Consider the following 10,724-nt stretch of genomic DNA (forward strand, 5'->3'; position numbering starts at 1 on the left):
TCATTATCTATCACAGGCTCCACTTGAGTGTCTCTGAAAGTGTGCGTGTGTGTAAGAGAAGAGTGCGTGTGTGTAAAGGTCTGCTGGTAAGTGCGGTGTAAAGGCCTGCTGTTCATGTGAGCGGAGAGAGAGTTAAATGAGCTCTCTAGAGGGTTGAAGTGGACGGGTTAAAAGAAACCAGCGTCCTTGAATCGATGTGGATGTTACTGAACAGACACGGTAACAGCGTTTAGCTGCTCGGCCTGATGTACTAGCCCAGCTAAGTGGGAGATAACCTCGTTACAACGTTTACTTAATGAGACCATCGAAACTCTCGCAGGTCACTGGCAGGGCGGGGAGGGGGATAGGATGTCCACTGATTCGCCATCTGTGGGGGTGGTTCTGCTAAAAAAAACTAGAATTGCGGCCCGATATTGGATTATACTGTAATGGCTATGAAATACGGCAAATAATATGTCTTCAGGATATGGATTCAGGATAATATGCGATTCATTGTGGAATAAAATGTCTGACTTCGGGACGTTAATGTGAAGAGCTGGGTAATCATGCTAGCTAGCTGGGCAGCTGTGGCTCAGGAAGTAGAGCCGGTGTCTAATGATCGCATAGTTGGCGGTTTGATCTCGGGCTCCTCCTGTCCACGTGTCGAGGTGTCCTTGGGCAAGACACCAAACCCCAAATTGCTCCCGATGAGCGGGGCTGCATGGCGCCTTGCATGGTAGCTTGCCGCCATCGGTGTGTGAATGTGTGTGTTAATGGGTGAACGAGAGGCCGTTGTAGTAAAGCACTTTGGGATAAAGGCGCTATGTACTGTAAGTGCGAGTCCATTTGCCATCATGGTACAGCTGGGTAATCGTGCTAGTGATTGCTCTGAAAGCATTGTGAACTGGACAACAGGTCATTTCACAATAACAAACAAATGTGATGAGAAAGAAAGAAAGCATGAATGAGTGTCTGGCACAGCACTTCAAAGCTGTACCACATGTCAAATGTACCGTGCATAACGTTAAATACAATAGCACAGCTGATAGCATCAATAGGTCGGATGATGATGCATTGTGCCGGGCGGTTGGCTATGGTACACACTGAGGACGTAGAAAGACAGAACTCAAACAATACGACAATACAAACAAGAACAACACAAAGATATGAACATGAGGAGTGTTTTCTCAATAGGCTACTACAACGTTTGGGTAGAGCCTGGTGTTTGCTGAAATGTTCGCAAATATTTGCCTGGACGTTTACCTCAGGGGTCATTTGCAGCTTTGAACAGTGGCGGGTGTGTGGGAATGTAAGCATAGCCGACATAATGCCTTCAGTGGCTCTCCTGTGTTTGACTGGAACAACAGATAAGGGTAGAAAGCGTAATACCACCAGGACAACTGGAAATAGTTTCTCTCTCAGTTCAGCTCTGAGAGTTTGAAGAGTTTCAGCTTTTTTTACTCTCAGTTTTTTCTTTTTCAACACAAGGTGAAAATAGAAATAGGTTAGGTCCCCAGACGCACCTCATTAAAATTCATGCTTGCTAATAGGGAGAGAGCTTTGAACCCTTCAAATCACTGAATACAGAATTCATCCCTGATAAAACTGGAGACACACGCTTTGCATAATGTACTTCATCATCTGAACGTTGTTCGATGGACTGGAGTTAATGTAATTTAGGCATCGGTTCTTATATTACAGTACGTGAACACACATATTGCTGTGGTCAGGATTGCTTATAGAAAAAGTGCCAGGATATTCCCTAAGGTGTTAAACACTTCCTATAAACACAGCAATATTTAGCCTCGAATGTTAACTGAATATATACACTGTCACAACACTAATTCCCCTTCGTGTCATGTAGCATTTCCTCGTTCAATGTGCTTAATGAGCCTTGTGATGGTCAGCACAATACAACCAGAGAGAGAGAGAGAGAGAGGGAGGGCCTCCTCATGGAGCACAGCCAGAGAGCTCAGAAAGAGAGAGAGGGAGGGCCTCCTCATGGAGCACACCCAGAGAGCGCAGAGAGAGAGAGAGTGGGCCCCCTCACGCAGCAGACCCAGAGAGCGCAGAGAGCGAGAGAGGGCCTCCTCATGCAGCAGAGCCAGAGAGAGCAGAGAGAGAGAGGGAGGGCCTCCTCATGGAGCACACCCAGAGAGCGCAGAGTGAGAGAGAGAGAGGGCCCCCTCACCCAGCAGACCCAGAGATCTCAGAGAGAGAGAGAGAGAGAGGGCCCCCTCACGCAGCTCGACAGAGAGGCCGGTTAGCGACAGGCTTGGCAGGGACAGCGAGGGGTTGGAAGCCCTTCTGCTGCTGCCTTCCCCTCGTCCATGCAGATAAGGAAATAATTACTTTCTTCCCCTGCTTTTCCTCTCCTCCTCCTTCTCTCATTAGCTTGCAGAGAGAGAGAGAGAGTCTCTCTTCTCCTGGAGACAAGCCTGCTGCTCTCCCGTCGCTTAGACAAAAGCAGGACAGAGAGTTACCGGGATGCAATTCCTTCCCATCCTTTCGGAAAACCGCCTGAAGTCACAACAACAACAGCACCTGTTTCTCTGGCCCCACGATGCCTTTGTTCCTCCTACCAACCAGCACATACGGTCCCCCCCACCCCCACGAGAGCGTTGTCATGGCAACCAAGTTCCACCGCCCCCCAAACACCAATAACTTCTCTCAGAGAGAGAGATTGTTAAATCTCTATTCTCCATAGCCTCATATAATTTTCATATTCTAACGAAAACAAAGGGTTTAGAAGAGAGAAGAGAGAAGCCATCTTAGAGAAAGCAAGGGGGGCTTGTGTGTCGGGTTGTGTGTGTGTGTGTGTGTGTGTGTGTGTGTGTGTGTCTGCAGCTTGCGTGCATTTTTGTGAATGAAAGAGGGGGGTGGGGGGGTGGGGGGGGATAAGGCCCCCACGCATCCACAGGAAACCAGCTGTCTTGTTGTTGTGGCATTTCTCATGTTCTGTAATGTGTCTGTCCATGTTCTCAGTAAGACAGAGCCCCCCCCCCGACCATCAGGACAGTCCCTGCCGTGACATGGGAACCCCAATAAACGTGTTAAGAGCGCGGGGGGGGGGGGGGGCATTAGAGAGGGGGGGGCATTAGCATTTTGGACGCGGCTGAATAGAAGCGTTTGTTCCTCTTCCTGTGCCTCCCTGAAAGACTCTATTAAAGAAGGTTTAGAGAGGCTCCGCTCTGGACGCGTTAGAGTCGCTACGCAGAGGGGAGAAGGGGGGAAAAAGAGAGAAAAAGAGAGATTCTTCTTCTTCTTCTTTGCTGTTTTCATTCAGTCAGTTATGCACTTCTCTCTTCTGATTGGATCACGGAGTACGTCCCCTTAAAGGTCATTTGAGATCCGATAGAAATGGAAGAGCTCGGTTTACATGTCATCCACGTGAGAGTGAAAACAAAACACGGTGCAGCAGCTTTCAGTCACGCTGCTGCTGCATGCTCCTGGAACAAACTCAAATAACGTATGTAAAGCGCTTTGAATTGCCCCTGTTGTATGAAATGTGCGATACAAATAAACCTGCCTTTGCCTTGTGGCTGACAAAGTTACAGAGCTGAATCTAGCAACCGTACAAACCTAGCTGTAGCAGTGTACCTTGTTCCCTCTGCTAGCCAACGAGGACAGAGCTGGAACGTGATCACAGCTATCTGGCTCTCACAGAGCTGCCAGGCGACGATACAATCTGTGCTGCTCCGCGCTGCGCTTGGCAGTGACAGACACGGTGTTGCGTTAGTTGCATCAGGCTGCAGCCCAGCAGACGCTGGCTGGCTGAATTAAAAGTGTTGACACGCGTTCCTCCTGATGTGCAGATGAATGTCCTCCGGCTGAGCCGCGGGCTGCGGCCTTGATTATGTCTCATATAACTGCAGAACTGCACACCTCATCACTGGCTAGGCCTTATCACCCTATAACCACACACCTCATATACATATATATATATATATATGTTGCGGTACATGTGGGAAGACGGTACATGTGGGAAAACTAGGGTTAGGGTTAGGTACTAGGGTGCTACGGTTAGGGTTAGGGTTAGGTTTGGGGGTAGGGTTAGGGTTAGGGATAGGATTAGGGTTAGGGTTAGACATGCCAGCATGTACCAAGTCGACGTAGCACCTAACCCTAACTCTAGTTTTCCCACATGTACCGTAACATATATATACACCCTATAACCACACACCTCATATATATATATATATATATATATATATATATATATATATATAAATATATACTGTATATATATACCTCTACCACACATATGGAAAAAAAGAGAACGTTACTTCTGCAATAGAACATTGTTCTATGCGACCTAAATTCCAAAACCCCAAACCTTTCAGTCCCAATTACTGTAAGCGTGAACCAACATGTTCATTCCAGTACTGTATATACAGTTACTAGTTATATACAGTCGCTACAGGATGTGGGGACTAAAAGGTTCAGATTTAACTGCCAAATCAATAATAATCCCCAAGTAAACCAGTTAAACAGCAACAACTAAGCTTCATTCATGACCTTTTACTATCTATGTAGCAAAAAATAACCAGACACAGAACACATCTGCCCTCACGCCGTATAGTTACAATTCAAACTGACAAGCTTAATCTCCCTCTTTCACACGCCGAGCGACGCCGAAATGTCACACAGCTGTATTTAATGGATTACATCGTAATGCTTTTAAGAGGTTTGTAAAAGGCTGCCCCCCCCCCACACACACACACACCCCCCCCCCTCCCTCTCTGCTGATATCTGCACTAATGAAAGCTGCGATTGATCTCTGGGATGCAGCTCTCACACAGAGAGGGAGGGGGAGGGGGGGAAGGGGGCACAGCAGGGGTCTGGTCAGATCAGGGCCACGGCGTATCTATCCCCCCCCCTCCCCGCCCCCCACAGCGACCCTGCCCTCCACCCTCCCCACTGCGTAGCCCGTCTATCACCCTGCTCTCACCCCTCCTGGAGCAGCCAGGCCTTTAACACCAGAACAGCCGTGCCTTTTTTACCTACTCTTAGCGCCGCTAATGACCTCTTTTAGAATGCTAAGCTGCTACTTACACACGAGGACCACTAGTTCACGATTTTTCTTTACTCACATCGGGTGGAATGAGCCCACCCATGGCTGTTCTCGTGTTAATGACCCCACCCATGGCTGTTCTAGTGTTAATGACCCCACCCATGGCTGTTCTAGTATTAAGGGTGAAAAACTGTCTGCTTTGGTATTACTACATCATGCATAATGCATGTGGTGCTTTAGATATGTGTCTGATGCCTAATGGTGACAGTTATGCTGTATCCCCCCGCCCTCCCCTGTGCACCCCCCCCCCCTCCCCTGTGCACCCCCCCCCCTCCCCTGTGCCAGTCCACCCCCCCCCTCCCCTGTGCACCCCCCCCCCCCCCCCCCCCAGCGGGTCAGGGTGGGTATCAGCAGCAGCGAGGGACAGCGTTGCCCTGCAGAGAGAGATGTGTGTGTCTGCTGGTCCAGAATGAGGTTATTACTGAAACACAGAATTGATCTAACAGCTGAACTAGTGAACTAGATTCTCCTCACTGAGAGGCTGGTAGCAGAGGGCTGGTCCAGTTTATAACCAGACTGGGTGGATGTCTGATGATGTTGATGTTGATGTTGGCAGTGACAGGGCATCTGTCTATCTCTGGCATCTGTGTGTGCCTCTCTCCCTGCCTCCACTGTCCTCTGGGTGATGATGTGTGTGTGTGTGTGTGAGGGTGTGTGTGTGTGTGTGAGGGTGAGTGTGTGTGTGTCTGTGTGTGAGTGTGTGTGTGTGTGTGTGTGAGTGTGTCTGTGTGTGTGTGTGTGTGTCTGTGTGTGTGAGGGTGTGTGTCTGTGTGTGAGTGTGAGTGTGTGAGTGTCTGTGTGTGTGTGTGTGTGTGTGTGTGTGTCTGTGTGTGTGTGTGTGTCTGTGTGTGTCTGTCTGTGTGTGAGTGTCTGTATGTGTGTGTGAGTGTGTGTGTGTGTCTGTGTGTGTGTGTGTGTGAGTGTCTGTGAGTGTCTGTGTGTGTGTGTGTGTGTGTGTGTGTGTGTGTGTGTGTGTCTGTGTGTGTGTGTGAGTGTGTGAGTGTGTGTGAGTGAGTGTGTGTGTGAGGGGGTGGAGGGTTGCTCTGCTAAAACTTCAGGGTGTGTATACACAGGATACCTACCGTTGTCCAATGTAGGATCTCTGATGCGCCTCTCCCTGTTCTCTTATGCCCCTCTCCCTGTTCCTGTAAAACATCTTTAGTTGGACAGACTTGGACAAAAGGTAGGTGTCCTGTAGGCTCACACTGGCCCCCCCCCCCCACACACACACACACACACACAGCCCCCCCCCCCCGCCCACCAACACATCTCATCTATTTAATCAGATTAAAGATTAAAGATAACCCCTGGTCAGGAACCAGCCCCCCCCCCCCCCCGATGTTCTGCATGACCACGCCGGCCATCGATCTCAAAGAATATGACTATTGATCTGTATCAGGTAGGACAGAAAACAGCCACAGGCTAATCATTATTAATGACCCCCCCCCTCACCCCCTCACCCCCTCCCCCACCCTGCCCCGCTCCCCCACCGTGTGACAGACAGGGGTGAATCAGCGTCAACGCAGAGAGACGAGGATGATTCATACACCCTCCCTGTGGAGTCGCCCGCTGACTGATGGTCAAATCGAGAAGAACCCCCTCTTACGGGGCGGCTGTGGCGCAGGAGGTAGAGGCTGGTGGAGGTAGAGGCTGTGTCTCAGGAGGTAGAGGCTGTGTCTCAGGAGGTAGAGGCTGTGTCTCAGGAGGTAGAGGCTGTGTCTCAGGAGGTAGAGGCTGTGTCTCAGGAGGTAGAGGCTGTGTCTCAGGAGGTAGAGGCTAGTGGAGGTAGAGGCTGTGTCTCAGGAGGTAGAGGCTGTGTCTCAGGAGGTAGAGGCTGGTGGAGGTAGAGGCTGTGTCTCAGGAGGTAGAGGCTGTGTCTCAGGAGGTAGAGGCTGTGTCTCAGGAGGTAGAGGCTGTGTCTCAGGAGGTAGAGGCTGTGACTCAGGAGGTAGAGGCTGTGTCTCAGGAGGTAGAGCCGCCGTCTAATGATCACAAGGTTGGCAGATCGGCGGTTCGAGCCCAGGCTAGCCACATGTCGAAGTGTCCTTGGGCAAGCCACTGAACCCCAAATTGCTCCCAGTGAGCGGGCCGGCGCCTTGCTTGGTAGCTTGCCGCCATTGGTGTGTGAATGTGTGTGTGAATGGGTGTGAATGGGTGAATGAGAGGCCGTTGTAAAACACTTTGGAGCAGCAAAAAAGGCGCTGTATAAGTGCAGTCCATTTACCATTTACTTATAACACCCCCCCTCTCACAGCTGACTCTCACTTAATCGTGTTAATCGTGTGCTAGCGTAGGCTACGCTAGGCTACGCTAAATACACGATGAAAAACGGGGATTCCAAATGTGAAACGTGTTTCTTTCACCCCCAGTTACGACGTTACAACGACCAACACGCCTTTCTAATCCCCAACGACGGCAGGTTGGACGATGTTAAACCACATGGACTCAATAAGCTGCTAGATGGTTATGGAGTAGATTGACCTCCACCTCTCTCTGGGCGGACAGTGTTAAATTACTGAGAGAGGTTATTGATTTGTAAAGTGTACATTTGGAGGAGGGGGGAGGGGGGCAGGGGGGGATGATGTGTGTGTGTGGTAAAAAAAAAAGCGAAAGCAGCTAAACGTATTGACGAGAGGCTCTTCAGCAAACAGTTCATTTGGCTGCTGGGAAGCGATTGTGTACCCCCCCTACCCCCTCCACTCTGATGACAAAGGGTGGGGGGGTGGTGGGGGTACGCTACTGCCTATAGTATGTAATTGGAAAAAGATTACTAGTGTTTTTTAATATAATAGCCTTTCAATATGACTGTAAGAGTCAAGAGTAAACAATGTTGATGAATGCGCCTTGTCACGACTGCGTATTGATTTACAAATATCACAGTCAACAGTAGCGTGATTAATGAGGGCTATAAATCTTAATTTCGGGGGGGGGGAGATATGTCAACAACGTTTCGTGCTCCACTTTTTAAGAAAACCTGAAGAGGTAGAAATGGTGTTTAAAAGAGGAAGGAAGGTATGGGGGAATGGGAAGTGTTTGAGTGTAATTAGGAGTCGAGGGATAGCAGCATCCATTAGCTCACCGGCTCCCATCCCCCCCCCCAAGCCAAACACATCCTCCCAGGCCCGCCCCTCCTCCTCCTCCTCCTCCTCCTCCTCCTCCTCCTCTCTCTCCCCCACTCTCAATATTGAAACCAGTAAACAACACCATCTTCTTTTTTTTCTCCCCCCCGTCCTAAATGAAGATAAATGAGAACAAAAAGCCCCAATTAGCTCTCTCTTTGAAGACGAGGGGAAGTGGTAGAACAGAGGTTACTACCTCGGATGCACTCTGAACAGAGCTGCCCTTCTCTCAGAAGAGAGCGTCAGGGGCACGCACACATCCTCTAAGAGGATGAGAGAGAGAGAGAGAGACAGAGGGGAGACAGAGAGACAGAGACAGAGAGACACAGAGAGAGAGAGGCCGAGGCCAAGACCGAGACAGAGAGAGAGAGAAAGAGAGAGAGACAGAGAGAGAGAGAGGGATAGGCCGAGACCGAGACAGAGAGAGAGCGAGAGAGAAGGAACGACGGTTTCATCCTCTCCGTCATTAACTCAGGGAGGGTTCAGGGTCTCGGTCTCCAATGAGCCTCTCAGAATCTTGCCGAGGCGGCAGAACACAGGCGACCATTACCTCCGACACCCCCGAACACACCCAGCTCTAATGATGATGGCTGTGATGTTGCTTACGCTAGGCATTATGGTGCAACAGCTAGGCTCTCTCTCTCTCTCTCCAGGCTTCAAGCCTCTGGCCCCCAGGGCTGACAGGGGGTCTCCCCCCCCCCCCCCTCCTCTGGGGGTAGGGGGGGGTCTGCTGATGGGGCTGTCGCTCCTCATTCAGCGGGCCAACAGGCTAGAACCGCTCGGCCCCACAAATATCATCTCTGCTCCGGTGCAGCTGAGCGTCTCTTGCGGCGGCTGACATCCTTGACTGACCCAGGAGTCTTTTGTTTTCTGGCTGGTGCTCGCCCGCCCAACCCCCCCCTCTGTCTCTCTCTGTCTCTCTCTCTCTCTCTCTCTCTCTCTCTCTCTCTCTCTCTCTCTCTCTCTCAGCAGCAGTGTATTCGTAGGGTCTCTCTCTGTCTCTCTCTCTCTCTCTCTCTCTCTCTCTCAGCAGCAGTGTATTCGTAGGGTCTCTCTCTCTCTCTCTCTCTCTCTCTCTCTCTCTCTCTCTCTCTCTCTCTCTCTCTCCTCTCTCAGCAGCAGGGTGTTCGTAGGGTTGTTCCAGATGCAACATCTTGCACATTCTTTCCTTCCTTCTTTTTTTTCTGTACATTGCACATGTCTGCTTTGATATAGCCACCGCAAAACATCTGTATATTCCATACTGTACATGTCTACCTTAACTGTACATGTCTACCTTAACTGTACATATCTACCTTAACTGTACATATCTACCATAACTGTACATATCTACCTTAACTGTACATGTCTACCTTAACTGTACATAGCTGCCTTAACTGTACATATCTACCTTAACTGTACATGTCTACCTTAACTGTACATAGCTACCTTAACTGTACATAGCTACCTTAACTGTACATAGCTACCTTAACTGTACACAGATCACAACTGTATATACCTCTATATATAACTACAGTACTTGCCATACTGTACCTATCTATATCATGTTTTTATATCATGTTTTATATCACTATTTGCATTTCTGGTTAGATGCTCAACTGCATTTCATTGTCTAGTACTTGTACTCTGCAATGACAATACAATTGAATCTAATCTGATCTGATCTGATCTAAATCTCAAGCTGCTAGGCTTGAACGTCTGCGTGTCAGAGTGTGTGTGTACTGTAGGTGTCTGCGTGTCAGAGTGTGTTTTCCTTGATTTAACATCCAGTTTGTAATGTATATAAACGACCCTGTGTTAACATATCTGGGAAGGAAATAGACCTATTCATGAAACTGAGGTGGAATGTGAAAATGTGAACAAATCAAAGCAGATTTGAATCACCAGCCTCCCCCCTCACCCTGACTAGCGGAGATTAATACTGACAGAGGCATGGTATATTAAACTAGTCATCAGCTTCCTCTCTTCTCCCCCTCTCCTCCCTCTCCTCCCTCTCCTCTCTCCCCTCTCTCTCCTCTCTCTCCTCCCTCTCCCCCCTCTCCTCTCTCCTCTCTCTCCTCCCTCTCCCCCCTCTCCCCTCTCTCTCTCTCTCTCTCTCTCTCTCTCTCTCTCTCTCTCTCTCTCTCCTCTCTCCCCTCCCTCTCCTCTCTCCCCTCTCTCCCCTCTCTCCCCTCCCTCTCCTCTCTCTCCTCCCTCTCCTCTCTCTCCTCTCCTCTCCTCTCTCTCCTCCCTCTCCTCTCTCTCCTCCCTCTCCTCTCTCTCCTACCTCTCCTCCCTCTCCTCCCTCTCCTCCCTCTCCTCTCTCTCCTCCCTCTCTCTCTCTTCTACACATCAGTAGGAACCTACAGATCCACACATATTTCATAAATCAAGAGCTCTTTGTGGGGAAAACCATTGTGATATTATTTCCCGCTCTTGTTGAGGGAAACAAATCCCCCATGGTTCGTATTGTGTGTGTGAGAGCAGAGAGAGAGAAGCACCATCTCTCTGGTTGAGGAGCGGGGTAATGGAATCCCCCCCTTAGCATGCAGCGCTAGATCTGTGTTGGCTAG

Source organism: Nansenia antarctica (assembly GCF_963989245.1).
Source record: "Nansenia antarctica genome assembly, chromosome: 18".
Classification (NCBI taxonomy): domain Eukaryota; kingdom Metazoa; phylum Chordata; class Actinopteri; order Argentiniformes; family Microstomatidae; genus Nansenia; species Nansenia antarctica.